The following is a 14671-nucleotide window of genomic DNA, read 5'->3' as shown; positions in this document are numbered from 1 at the left end:
CCTGGAGTTTTAGTTTCTTCTGATACTCTTTTTCATCTTTGAGTAATTTTTGGCTCTAGACACAGAGTAAGATCTGCAGTGTCCTCACTGTATCCCGTTATTTTTCTTTTATCTTCTGTGTTTCAAGAACCTCATTGCTTATTTATTCATATATAAGGCATGTATGAAAAACCTACTTTCAGGCTCAAAAGAATGAGGAAAGCACTGATAGGTGCATGATGGAAGGTAGCTGGTCTCATTGAAGATGACAGGTGTCCTCCAGAGTTAGGGTTGAAAGACCCGCTAGTCTAGAAAGCTGTGATGGAGTCCCAGTCCGGTGCCTACAGGATGCAACTGGCAGTGCTGTGCCGAATGGGACAGCTGCTGCCGCTGTTTTGTTTTTTTTTTCATTTATGATGTTCTTCCTCATTTGCTGCTCTGCGTACAAGCCCTGCCTGGGCATTCTGTGGACGTGGTCAAAAGAGGAGGTGGTTTCTCCAGGAATATACACAAATCTCTTGAAATAGTTTCACAGACTTGAGACAGAGCTTGCTGTGTCTGAATAAGCTCCCTCTGAACACAGATGAAGCGCGTTCCTCCTTATTTAGAGAACAAGCGTTAAAGTGAACATCCTTAGGTGGGCACTGAGCATCGGACCCAAACTGGGCGTGGTGAGGGGTGTGGAGATGGAAACTAGCTTTTCAGCTCTGCCCTTTGCATCCTTGTCTCTTCTCATCCAGTCTGTCCAAGCTTGAATGTCACCCCCTCGGGGTGCCACCCATGAACACCCTTTCTGGGTAACGCCCTGCTATTATTTTCCAGAACAGCCTCACCTATTTCTTTTATAGCACTAACAATGAGGATTATTCCGTTGTTTGTTTGTTTATTATCTCTGCCTCTCCACCCCCTCCCCTTCCCCCTCATTAAAATCCAGGCTCCATGAAGGAAAGGACTTGTCTGTCTTGTTCATGAGCGTCCGAAGTACTTGGACAGCATCGATGTGAATAGGTATTAGTCCTGACCTTCAAAATACTCCCAGTTTTGTCCCTCCTCACTAAGGCTAGCACTACCCTCAGCCCTCATCTCTGCGTCCATCATACTGAATTCTTGTCACTTCCTTTGACCTATAGACACTTTTTCTCTCTCTTTCACACAAGTCATTTCGTGGCTGAGAACACCCCTCATTTTTTCCATTCCTACCCTTATGTCTCGCCCGCCCACCTCTTGTCCTTCAGGTTTCAGTCTTTAAACTACATCCCTCAGGAAGCCTTCCATGATACCCCGCCTCCGTCCCTGGTGCCCCCGTGCCCCACACGTTCCTCATCACTCTGCTCACCCCAAATGGTTATCCTTGCTTTTTTGCTTGTCTCCCCACTTAGAACTAGCAGCCAAGCACCTGGGACAGTGGCTGGCAGGGAGTAGGCATTCAGCTGATGTGTTCTACCAATGAATGAATGAACATCGGAGAATTCTTTCCCTTTACCCATAATAATAACCCACATCTTTTACCGTTGAAGAAAATATGAGTCACTCATTAAACAGACCACGAACTAATTTTCCCAATTAGAAAAGACAATGGGAAAAGAGGCACAGACTATGCATAGACAGTTTACAAAGAGTAGATATATTTTATAAATAAATATATTACAAAATACTTAACACCTGACTCAAGAGAACTGTGAATTAAAATTTCACTGGGAGACCATTTTCCTTTTTCCAATTCTCAAAAATCAAAAAGTTTGATAATATTCTTGGTGAGTAAGAGTATAGGAAACAGGTCTTTTCATTTGTGAATGATGGCAGTGTAAATTCTGCAAGCTCTATGGAGGACAATTTGGCAACATGTATCAAAATTACAAATGCACTTAGCCTTTGCCCCAGCTAGTCCCCTTCTAGGTATTTATTCTACAGACACCCGCTCACATGTGTGGAATGACATGCCTTCAAGGTTATTTACTGCAGGGTTGTTGGTAAGAGCAAAAATTTGGAAATTCCCTAAATGCCTCTAGAGTCAGAGAACTTAATGAATAATTTATGCTGTAGTCATATATTGGAGTGCATTGCATTAAAAAAAAAGTTTTTTGTTAACTGATACGGAATGATCTTCAAGATAAAACACTTTAGGTTAGAGAAAAAAGCAAGGTGGAAAACAATGTGTGTAATAATTTACCATTTATGCAGAAAAGGAAAAAGAGTGAGTGTGTGTGTGTACGTGCATGTGCTTAGATGTATGTGCGTTTGTTTGTGTAGGCAAGATAGATTTGATTAAGAGACTTGTGAGAAGGGTTGCAGGACAGCCAAGGGCAAGATGGGAGCAAGGTTTTTACTCTGAATAACTTTGAATAATTTTGAGTTTAGAACAACTGTGTGACTATATTATCAATTCAAACATAGAAGAAAAAAAAACGGTCAGGAGAGAAAGAAAGGGAAGGAGAAAGAGAAAGAGAGAGAGAAAAGTCAGTCTTGGACCAGATAGAATAAACTAAGCTGCTCAAGGTAACGAGGCTAAAAAATCTTCAACTTCATGTGCCCTTTTAACAAAGTAAAAAAAATAGAGAGGCAGTCCCCAGCCTCTCGCCTATTTCATGAGTCTTTTGGTTTCTATGATGATTCTGCAATAATTAGAGAGCTGATTCAAGCTTCTAAGTGTCATCTATCTGGTGACCCAAGAGCTGGATCCCACCACCTGCATAAGCATCTAGCAAGAACTGGCCAGATCCTCCTTACTTGCATATGGTAAGACACAGCCCCTCTTCCCGGGGAGGCCTCTGTGATGTTGATTGCTGTAGCAGTTACTGTCATAGCTCACTTCAGCAGAAAGGATTAGACTGTCCTGAATATGTCAATCAGATATCAAAGATAAATGAAGTTTGAAAAAATAAAATGTGCGATTTATTTTTAAAAATAGTCTTTGGGAGACACCCAGAATGTACTTTGAAAAAATCTAAGGGAAATATGTCATGAAAACAAATCCACACTCTGCTGTCCAACTTTAATTTTTCACTGAAAACACTCAAGTGGCTGCAGCCCAGCCAATAAATAAAGATTCTCCATCATTAACAGCCTCCAATTTCCATTTGCTGTGATGGAGGACCTGCTCCCAAAGATGTACTTGCCCCTCATTTTAGCTCTGTCTGCCTCCCCTTTCCAGGTGCCCTGGGTCCTAATGAGCTGGCACAGCCTCCGTGATTTACCCCAAGGACACCCTCTCCCTGCTGCTCTAGGAAAGGCATTTGCCAAGGTGTCCGCTAAGTTGCCTTGGCATTGCTCGCTGGCTGGGCTTGGCGATGTTTGGGGTTTTAATTCACTTTACTAAAATTGCCTTTCATTCACTGGGTGACAGGTAGTTATTTGTTTTCAGGGTTCCATTTGACATTTATTGTTAGAGCAAAACACTAATAATAATAATTAGCGCCTTTTTTAGAGTTGTCTGGGGTTTTCGTGCTGCTGCATTGTTACTATAAAACATCCCAGTGCTTTGCTGTATATAAGATAGTATGATGGTATTTAAATGTAACAAAGGGGTTCATTATACTCAGGCCAGATTGCAGTATCTCTGAGCCCCCCTCCCCCGTGAGCAAGCTAAGACTTAATATCCTCTAAACTTGTCTGTAATGCTAATACCTATCTTTTTTTTTTTTTTTTTAAATAGGAAGAAAACCTCAGCCAGCCATGCATGGTTTGGCTTTTTCATACAAACAGCAAAACAAATCTAGGATTTATTCTTTAGAACCATGCTATCCAATAAGGTAGCCACTAGCCACATGTGACTGTTCAAATTTAAAATATTTGAAATTAAATAAATTAAGGACTCTGTTCCTCAGTTGCACTAGCCATTATACCCTCTACCAGATTCCATCAAGGTTAAAATTAAAATCGAGCACCAAGAATGTGCTTGGGATGGGTTGGTCCTTTGCAATCACATACCCTGCATTGGCACTCCAGTTTTACCACTGGTTAGCTCTGTGACTTTCAGCACGTCACAAGATGTCTCAAAATTCACTCTCCTCATCTGAAATATGAAATAGAAATATTATCCGCCGTGGTGTTCTTATGAGGAATAAATGAGATAATAGATATCAGACAATGGTGCACAAATTAGCATGCAGTATTTGGTAAACAGCTGCTACAAAAATTATATGACCCTTATGTTTAACACATTTGACAAACACCTTTATATGTGTTACCCACACAAGCTAAGAGTTAACATCTCACTTTATAGATGATAAAAGTGAGGTTCAGAGTAGTGAAGTAACCTTGATAAGAACACAGACATAGTAAGTGGCAGTGCTCAGATCTGAATGTATGCATTTTGCCTGCTTCTCTCTCTTTTTCTTTAGCTGTGCCATTTATTCTGGGGAACCACTTAAAAGGTGGGGTTTTTTGTTTGTTTTTTAGTATCTTCTTCTCCCATTTTTTCAAAAACATCCCACCTGCCTTTTAAAGATTGGCCTGCTGCTGGTCTGGACATGCGCATACCGTACCCCTGAAGGAAGACGGTACAAACTGGCCTTGCTCTAGGACACACTGTGAGCAGCAACACGGCAGCCAAGAATGACGAAAGCCAGCTGGAAATCCCAGCCATGGACCCAAAGAAATAAAATCCTCTAACCCAAAGATCATCTCCTCTTCAAAATCATTCAGAAAATTTCCTTCTCCTTACGTGCTGTCTACCGATTTATCATTTAATCCAGAAAAGCCATTGCTTAAGAGAATAAACAAGCCCAAATTGCATCTGCTGCTAAAAATTATGAAACTGAGTCTTAACATCACATGATTGCCTTAAAATAGAGAACAGAGGGCCAAATAGTGCACCAAATCTTAAGGGTGAATAACTCTTTGATCCAACAATTCAACGTTTAGCAATGGCTTTTGGAAATAAGCCGATGAGTGTACAGTTCTATGGACCAAAACAGTCATTTCAGTGTTTCTAAATCAAAAAAAAAAAAAAAATCTGAAGTTTCCTCATTTGGAGATGGGAGAAACAAACGACAGGATGATGGTTTATCGAACACCGTATGGCCACGAAGAAGGTTGGGCAGATCCTACTGCTGGCTTGACCACCCTCTCCTAAGTGTGAGAGGTGGTGTTATAATAGCTTCACCTCACCTCCTACACCCAGAGCACCCTCCAGTCCTAGCAGCCAGAGCTCCGCAGTAATCCCCCCATGACCATTTCTCACGGTGGCCATAGCTTCCGCCCTAATTCAAGCCATTCTGCTTCTCACACGGACTAATCAAAGCATTCCCTAAGTAGTACTTTTGCTTCCTTTACTGCTCCTCTAAAGTCTTCACATGACAACCAAACTGAGCTTTAAAAGCACAGAGCAGATCAGATGAGAATGAAATCCAAACCACTTCCTGTGACCCGCAAAGCCTGTTCCTAACTGGCCGCTGTCTGTCACTGAATTTCGTCTCAGTCTCTTCTCCATCCCCCACGCTGGCTGCCTGGCTTCTCCCTGAACTACCAACATCATTTCCATCTTACTGCCTTAGCACGGGCTCTCTGCCAGGGTGACTTTTCCCAGCTTCTAAAAGCTTCATCCATTCTTGTTCATGTTCAGATGTCCCCTCCTCAGAGAGTCTTTTGTGATTAAAATCGCCCTCCTACCCCTCCACCATCATTCTCTATCTCATGAAACATCTTTTAAGTAGCACTTAGCAGCCCCTGTCTTTATGTCATTCATCAATTACTTGTTTAGTCTTTGTGTCTTCCACCAGAATGTAAGCTACATGAAGGCAGCACCTTATAGGTGCCTCTACTCTCAGTATCTAGAAAAGCGCCTGCCACAGAAAAGCAATAAATATTTTGTTAAATAAACAGATGTAAATCTGTGGAATCACACACGCTTTATTAATTGTGGTTCTATGCAGGCAGGTAGAGTTGTGAATGTTTTCTCTTTTCTTTTCTATTACCTGTATTTTCTGACCTCAAAAGAATGAAAGATACTCTTATAAGTTTGAAAAGCAATTAAATTTATTTTATATTAGATAATAATAAATTAAGAGACCAAACTAGAATAAAACCCTTCAAGGAGCCAGTAAACACCTTTCATAGACAACTTTTCCTGTGGCATCTCAGTTGATAATGGGTCTTTTTTTTTCCCCTAGAGTCAATTTTGGACCCCTCCCTTGAAGTTATTGTAACTCAAAGTTTAGAAAAAGACAATAAAGTTAAGTCTGTAAGAGTCAGGTGCATAACTTTTTATGCTGGAGATCACCAGAAGGAGGTGGAAGGAAAATTCACTCTCTTGCCTTGCCATTAAATTTTTTTTTTTACTAAAAATATTGATCTTAACAAAATGTCTAACAATACAGACTCCTCTTATTGGGCTGTCATTTTAAATTTATTGTGGATGTTTAAATTTCTGTTTATCTCCAGAGTAATATCAACTGCAAGACTAAGAATGACTTTGGCATTTGCAAATATTTCTGGATATGTAAAAAGAAAGAGATCTCCTTCTCCTTGCAGGAAGGAGATATCTGATAAATAGTCCTTTGTACTTAGCTGGACCTAAAGGAGATTCTTAGAAGAATTCCAAAGCCCCAGGGGGAAACAATGATAATGACTTCTTCTTCCTGGCAGCATCACTTAGGAGCAGCGATTTATTGTGGAACTTTGACCAAGTGTGAGAGAGATTGCCATGTAAGCCTAGAGCAATTCTCAAGTAAGTCTGACCTAAGTCAGAATCTGTGACACCAAAGAAAGGTCCTGTATTTTACCCACATGACCATATTTGTTTTCAAAAGTGTCCAAACTTGTAAGGATTAGTGGCAGATATCACATCTGCTTATTTTCAGAACAAGATGTCAATTTAAGGAAATGTTTTAAACCAGGTCTGGTGAATATCACTCTCATGAAAGATTATGATTCTATGGAACCATTTCATGTGGAAAATAGCCAATTTTATTCAGGCATCTGAAGTCATCTTCTACATCCTTTTGAGGATTTTCCAGAAGAAAATATGTGTAATATTCTAATTGACATGTCGGTGGAAGCATTGTAGACTTTGTGGGTAACTTGAAAAATATATTTTTCAGTGTATCTCGGAAACGTTAGCAGCACTAAAGTTAAGGAATGGATTCAAACGCTCCAAAAATATTCATTTGTTTTCTTCCCAAGTTTCCTGAAACAGAGTGCTCAGATGAAATATTTGACTACATGAAACCATTTATTTTGGTAGCATTTCCACCATTAACCTTAGATCATCTCCTAAAGACAGCCAGAAAAGAAACAAATAAACAGAGCTCATTCATCATGAAGCATGATAATAGGACATTTTATAAATAGAGTATTTTCCATCCAGAAAGAAACCATGTTATTTTAACAAGTCACACAGTGAGTATTACCCGGCCAAGTACAAAACATTTGCCTCAAAATATTTATCAATATTATTGACACTATAATTATCAAAAAAGAAGCCTGAGACTCATAATTGACCCAGGACAGAGGGATGCTTGCCTGACCTTTAATGACAATTCCTCAGTCTTGAAATTTGCCACAGTATAAATGGGAATATTGGAATTAAGCCGTCCATAAGACTATCTTGAATACCTACTATGTTCCTAGTCAGTTCTAGGCAACTCAGTTAATTTACATACAAGACATTGTTTCTACCATTTGATAGAGAATACAAAACCTATTCCGTCTCTTTTTGTCTCCATGGAGAGTTTCTCTTCCCTGGAGAAAACAGTACTAGAGTAATGCTTTTAGAATCTTTTTCCATGACTTCAGTTATCTCAACATCTAAATTGATCAAAAATAAGGGAAGGGTATTCGTAAACATGCCTTAGACTCCATCCTTCTCCATCCTAGGCCATCTAGCCCCCAGAATGGACGCATTCTTTTTTAATCCTCCTTCCATGTGGTTTCTGTCCTTGGGTGAGTAGCTAGGCCTGTCTTCTACGGTCAGATCTGAAAGCTCGTCTCTCTTTGCCAGTACTGGTACTCAACAGGCGTGAGGTGGTCCTTCCTTCAGGCAAATGAGAACCCACCATCCTATGGGTGGATTCTGAGGTACAGACTGAGAAGGTTTTGAGAGTCCAGATTATATTAGAATGTGAGCTCCAAGAAAGAAGCGATTTTGTACTTTTTTTTGCCCCTGTATTCTCAGGATCCAGGACGAGACCTGTGACTTACCAGGTGCCTAGTAATTATCAGTTGAACAGGTTATGTGTTGCTGAAGGTTGAGGTTAAATTCTTCAGTACTTTCTACCATACTTTGGTCTTCGCATCTTGGAATCTAGTGTCACTTTATTAATTGCTTGTGAGTTTGGTGGGAGGTAGATGTGATTTATTGGCCCCTAAATGCCATCATTATCGGTGGATCATGACCTGACTGAAAAACAGACCTTAAATGAAACAATCATGAGACCAGGAAGTTCCATTTTATGATATCGACCATTAGCACAATAGGGATTAAATCAGAAAATAGAGGTATCAGTGAAAAACTGTAGTGTTTCAGAACTTGAGCTAAGTTTTGAGATAATGACAGATTTAGTTATTCAGATAAGTAAACATACCAGAAATCCACTGTCATTGGCTAAGGGAAGGGTTCCCTTGTATCCTACTTTTTGCTCTGTCATACTGTCTAGCACATAGCAGGCATTCACTAAATAGTAGTTGAATGAATGAATGAATGGTGTTGGATGGTAAAATTAAGCCAACCAGCTGAATAGCAAGTATAGAATATTATTGGAGCACAGTGGATCTGCATTTAAACCTTAGCTTCACCACTTACTAGCTTTATGACTTAGGACAAAGAGAATTTAACACTTTTAGTCTCAGTTTTTCTGATCTGGAAAATGGGCATAACGAGAGCATCTTCCTCATAGGGAAGCTACGAGGATTTTAATGGATGCTATGCTGTACCACCCAGATTTCTGCTGGGAGTGCTGCCAGCTGCCAGCTTCGTTCTCAGCTCTGTGTGGGAATTGACCTCAGCCAATGCTGTGTATGCTGTAACTGACTCATAATGGCTTATGCAGGCTAATTGTGGGCACCACTTTCCAACTCTGAGTTCAGTTGATAGCTTGAAATCAGAGGTGGTGGGAGTATTTATACAAGAGAGTGAGCAATTTTTTTCTTAAAGGGCCAGACGGTAAAGATGTCTGGCTTAGCAATAGTCTCTGCTGCAGTTACTTGACTCTGCCATTGTTGCAAAATGCACCCATAGCCAATGTGTTAAAAGAAAAAAAAAAAAAAAAAAAAAGGACGTGGCTGTCTTCCAATAAAATGTTATTTACAAAATCAGGTGGTGGGCCAACAGACTGGAGTTTTCCAACCCCTTATCTACATCATGAAAATCAGCAAACACTAAAAATCAGACGTTTTCTTTTTTTACAGATTGTTAGTTGTTAAACATTTACCAGTTCACCGCTAGAAGCCACCTCGGCCAAGGTCATGCTCCTTTTCTGAGGGCAGTTTGACACCAATATCTGTTTAATGTGGGACAACGAAAATCAACCCTTCGCTCATCTTAGAGCCTTTCTAACCTGAGTAGCATTTCACTTTAACTGAAATAAACAGTCCAGTTATGGTTTTGCCCTTCCTACCCACACATCCTTAGCCAGGAATACTAACTGAGGTCTTATATAGTGTTTAATACACAATCCTTCCAGAGGGCATAGCAAGAGTTCCTTGAACATTAAGTCTTGGGTTCCACTCGAGGACTTTGAGTCTTTGTGTCAAGGGTCTGACAGGCAAGAAGAGGGGTCACTATCCTGGCAGAGAAGGTCATGGTGACCATGGGCTTTGCACCCTCAAACATGAGAGTCTGGATTCTGTCACTAGATAAGCTGCCTAGACTGGCAGAGACGCTAGCTCTGAGGGAATCTGAGAATAAATAGGAGACAGCAAGGATCGGTTGTGACCTTAACAGCAGCTACAATGGCAGCCGGTTCATCCCACTAATCTTCCTCTTATAAATTTTTCTGAGGCTAAGAGGCCCACCAGACTCCTAGAGCAGCTTCCTCCAGAACTTACATAAAGAAGTGGGCCTGAGCTCAAGGGGTGAACTGTAGTGGACACTGCTGTACTGCCCGGAACCCCCAGTTAGGACTGAAGGTCCAGTTTCACCAGCCGCAAGTAGTATCGATACCTGATGGCTCTGAACTCTTACTGGGAATTGTCCTTAGGTGAAGAGAGAAACCTCTCCCTAGGTCACACCCCCTTTTGGGCAGTAACCTGAATTCAATAACTCTTTGATGAGGGCACGAAGGATAGTCCCTCTTGCACCAAAGCATGACAACTCTGAAAGATCATCTCTGTCCAGAGCTTTCTGTGGGATGATCTGAGGTCATGGCTGTGACTGCAACCAGCTCAAATCCTCTGTCTAGTCAATCCTACTTCCTTCTCTTCTCCCACAGATGTTAAGGTCAAGAGCACGCCTAACAAAAGTCCACACTAATCTCAGTTGCAGAGTTGGCTTCCTGAGGAAACTAATCTGAAACAACATTAAGTGAAATGATGTTCCTAAAGTGCCTGACATCAAAAAGGATCTCATCATAGGTGGTTGTGATCTCCTCATACAGCTAAGAAAACACCCACTTCAATCAACAGCATTAATGATCGCAATCATAACAATACCTATTATAACTAAGTGCTTACCCAACAGTAAGCTAAGTGCTTTACATACATTAACTCATTTTATCCTTTCAAAAAGTCCATTATAATCCACATTTTACAGAAAAGTAAAGGAGGCACATGGGAGTTAATTAACTTCTCCAAGTTCACATGCGTATCTATTATGCTTTACCAGCCTTGGTTTGGATATGGCTATAAAAGAGACATATTTGTAAGAGAAGTTTAAAAACAATCCCTCTGCTTTTTAACTCCTGTCAGCCTAAAATTTGAACCTTCTAACATGACAAAGATTTTTTGCTTTTGTACTTAAGCTCCCTCAAATTCATTGAAAATTTTCATCTGAAGTTATTCTGAGAAGGGATGAGGAACTAGTCATTTAAAGAAGCAAATTACAAATAATAACGTATGTCTGTAAAATTTCTCCTCCTTGGAAAACACATATATCATGGGCATAAAGTGCTTCTGAGAAATAAAGTTGTCCAGGGACTTGGCATTGAACTGAGACCCCATCTTTCATTATACTTTGTCTGAATAACAGCTGGCAGATGTCTGGCCATCATGATTGTGCTTGGCTGAATTTCAGTAATGCTGAGAGGATCAATATTCCTGCTATTTCACATAACTCATTGCATTGAATTCAGCTGAGGCCTGTCAGTCCTGTATTTTATGTTGCCAGTAACCAAATCAATAAAAAATGATTCAACAACTGTTTAGTGAGTGTCTGCTATATGCTGGACATTGTACTGGGCACCACAACTAGGAGCACACAGAAAGGATGTTCCTCAAAGAACTTACCATCTAAGCACATGGGCTTCAAACTTCAATTATTTCTACACCACCTCCAACATTTTGACATGTTTACATGCTACGTGTACTATAATATTTTATTGAAGTATAATCGACTTACAACATTACATTAGTTTCAAGTGTACAACATAGTGATTCAATATTTTTATATATTACAAAATGATCACCATAAGTCTAGTTACCATCTGTCACCATACAAAGTTATTACAATATTATTGACCATATTCCTTACACTGTATATCACATCCCTGTGACTTAGTTATTTTATAACTGGAAGTTTTGTACTATAATATTCTCACCATATTTTTTAATCAACTTCTTTCATTTAAATTAATTAAGTGAAGAAGGAAAGTATATAGCAGCTCTGGAAGAAAAATAGGTCTCTCTTATCGTAAGAGAGATGCCCATGAAAACTAATATGTAACTACTAATAGTTTTTTAAGATTAAATGTTTGAAATCTAATATCATTGTGAAGTTCACCAGTGATAAATATTCCATTTTAGGAATCACTGGTCTCATAGAAGAAGCAGATATAAGGAGAAATGAAGAAAGTGAACTATTTGATACAGTATAATGAACTGGTAAAGAACATGGACTCTGGAGCTAAATTGATTTGATTCAAATCATCATTCTGGCACCTAGCACCTATTAGTTAAGGACGTTAGCTTCAGGAAAGTTACTTAACCTCTCTGATCCTCAATTCCCTCACCTGTAAATGGGGATAATAGAGTATTTACCTCATTGGGTTATTATCAGGATTAAATGAGTTAAACATCGCAGAACTGTGGCATGCACATCCTAAGCACTGTAAAAAGGTTAATTACTATTGTTACTATTGCAACATGCCAAGATATGAGAGGGGGGTTCTGGGCAGGCAACTCCCAATTCTATCAATGGGACGCAGGAAAGATTTTACAGAAGAGATGCTCCTACACGTGCCTGATGAGTAGGTGTTTATCAGGCATATAGAAAAGGAGGTGTTGATTATTTGAAGCAAAGAACCTGAGTTAAAATAACCTCATTGTTTTCTCTTCTCTGATGAACTTATCTGTAGCAAACATCTTTTATTTTTTGCCTGCCTCCCTTGCTCTGGTGGTACCGCTTTGACCTTTCTTTGGAGAACTACCCTTTGCCCACTCTTGGTACAGGTATGTAGGGTAGGACTGATGCCATCCCCAGCTCTGGGAGTGGGCCTGTGAGTCAGATCTGCCTAACCATCCACCCACCTGGGCACAGAAATTGATGTGGTCCAAATCAAACCAATTGGAGTGAATCTCAGGACACTGTATGGAACCACTGGAAAGGAGAGTATATGAGTTTCTCAGGGCTTCTGTAAGAAAGTACCACAAACTGAGTGGCTTAAAAAACAGAAATGTATAATCTCACCATTCTAGAGGCTAGATGTCAAAAATCAAGTTGTCACCGGGGCCATGCTGTCTTGGAAGGTGCTAGGGAAGGATCTATTCCAGTCCTCTCTCCAGCTTCTGGTAGTTCCTTGGTTTGTGGAAGCAAAACTCAGTCTTGATGTGGCATTCTCCCTATGTGTAAATCTGTGTCTAAATTATCCCTTTTTATAAAGATATGAATCATGTTGAATTAGGGGCTCCACCTACTCCAATATGACCTCACCTTAACTACTTACATCTGCAATGACTCGATTTCCAAATAAAGTAAAATTCTGAGGTACTGAGGGTTAGAACTTCAACCTGCGAATTTTGAGGGTATGATTCAACTCATAACAGAGAGGTTCTCTTCCACTGAATTTAAGGTTGATAGTAGGTAAATGTGATGCTTCTGGGAGTTCCATATGGGGAATTAATACCCTTCCTGGGAATGGAGCCAATTCAGAAGAACAAAGAGCTGAGAAACAGAAGTACAGTTTCCCAGGGTCATCATTTGAGCACCTGGATTCATCCATGCCTGAAGGTTGTGTTCCTTGAACTTTTCAGGCACATGAGGCAATAATGCCCCCATTTGTTAAAGCTAAAGCTAGTGTGAGTTGGGTTTCCACAACATAGAATCAAAATAGTCCTGAATAAAATAAAACTTTACCATTTATATTTTTTTTTGTAAATGAATTCTGTGTTCCATAAGGAAAGAGGATGGGCTTGTTAAAGAAATAGGAATTTCAAAACATGTTTAAGCCAGTTTTCAAGAGCCACCCCCTATTAGATGGATGCTTTTATATCTTCTATAGTAACTGTTAGTAGTTTGTGACGTTTCTAGTCTGTCCTGGGTGTTACTAGTACCTGACAGGTCAGGCCTGTCACCTCCATAAAAGCAGTGAGCATCCAGACCAGCACACTCTGCTGTGGAGCCCCTTTGAGAATGATTGATGTCACACTAAATCTCATCAGCTGTATTTATTCTCTCGTCATCTCTGCCATTTGGGCTCTTCAAAAAAAAAGCCTGATAATTTTTACATGAAGATAGCTTCTCCTTGCTCTTGTGATTTTTTTTAACATCTTTATTGGAGTATAATTGCTTTACAGTGGTGTGTTAGTTTCTGCTGTATAACAAAGTGAATCAGCTATACATATACATACATCCCGATACCTCCTCCCTCTTGCATCTCCCTCCCACCCTCCCTATCCCACCCCTCTAGGTGGACACAAAACACTGAGCTGATCTCCTTGTGCTATGTGGCTGCTTCCCACTAGCTATCAGTCTCACATGTGGTAGTGTATATATATAAATTCTACTCTCCCACTTCGTCCCAGCTTACCCTTCCCACTCCCCGTGTCCTCAAGTCCATTCTCTACGTCTGCGTCTTTATTCCTGTCCTGCCCCTAGTTTCTTCAGAACCTTTTTTTTTCTTTTTTTGATCCATATATATGTGTTAGCATACAGTATTTGTTTTTCTCTTTCTGAGTTACTTCACTCTGTATGACAGTCTCTAGGTCCATCCACCCCACTACAAATAACTCAGTTTCGTTTCTTTTTATGGCTGAATGATATTCCATTGTATATATGTGCCACATCTTCTTTATCCATTCATCTGTTGATGGACACTTAAGTTGCTTCCATGTCCTGGTTATTGTAAATAGAGCTGAAATGAACATTGTGGTACATGACTCTTTTTGAATTATGGTTTTCTCAGGGAGTGAGCAGTATATGCCCAGTAGTGGGATTGTGGGGTCGTATGGTAGTTCTATTTTTAGTTTTGTTTTGTTTGTTGTTTGTTTTTGCGGTACGCAGGCCTCTCACTGTTGCGGCCTCTCCCGTTGCAGAGCACAGGATCCGGACGCGCAGGCTCAGCGGCCATGGCTCATGGGCCCAGCCGCTCCGCGGCATGTGAGA

The sequence above is a fragment of the Stenella coeruleoalba genome, assembly GCF_951394435.1.
Source record: "Stenella coeruleoalba genome assembly, chromosome: 15".
NCBI lineage: Eukaryota > Metazoa > Chordata > Mammalia > Artiodactyla > Delphinidae > Stenella > Stenella coeruleoalba.
Note: the sequence above shows the minus strand (reverse complement) of the source record.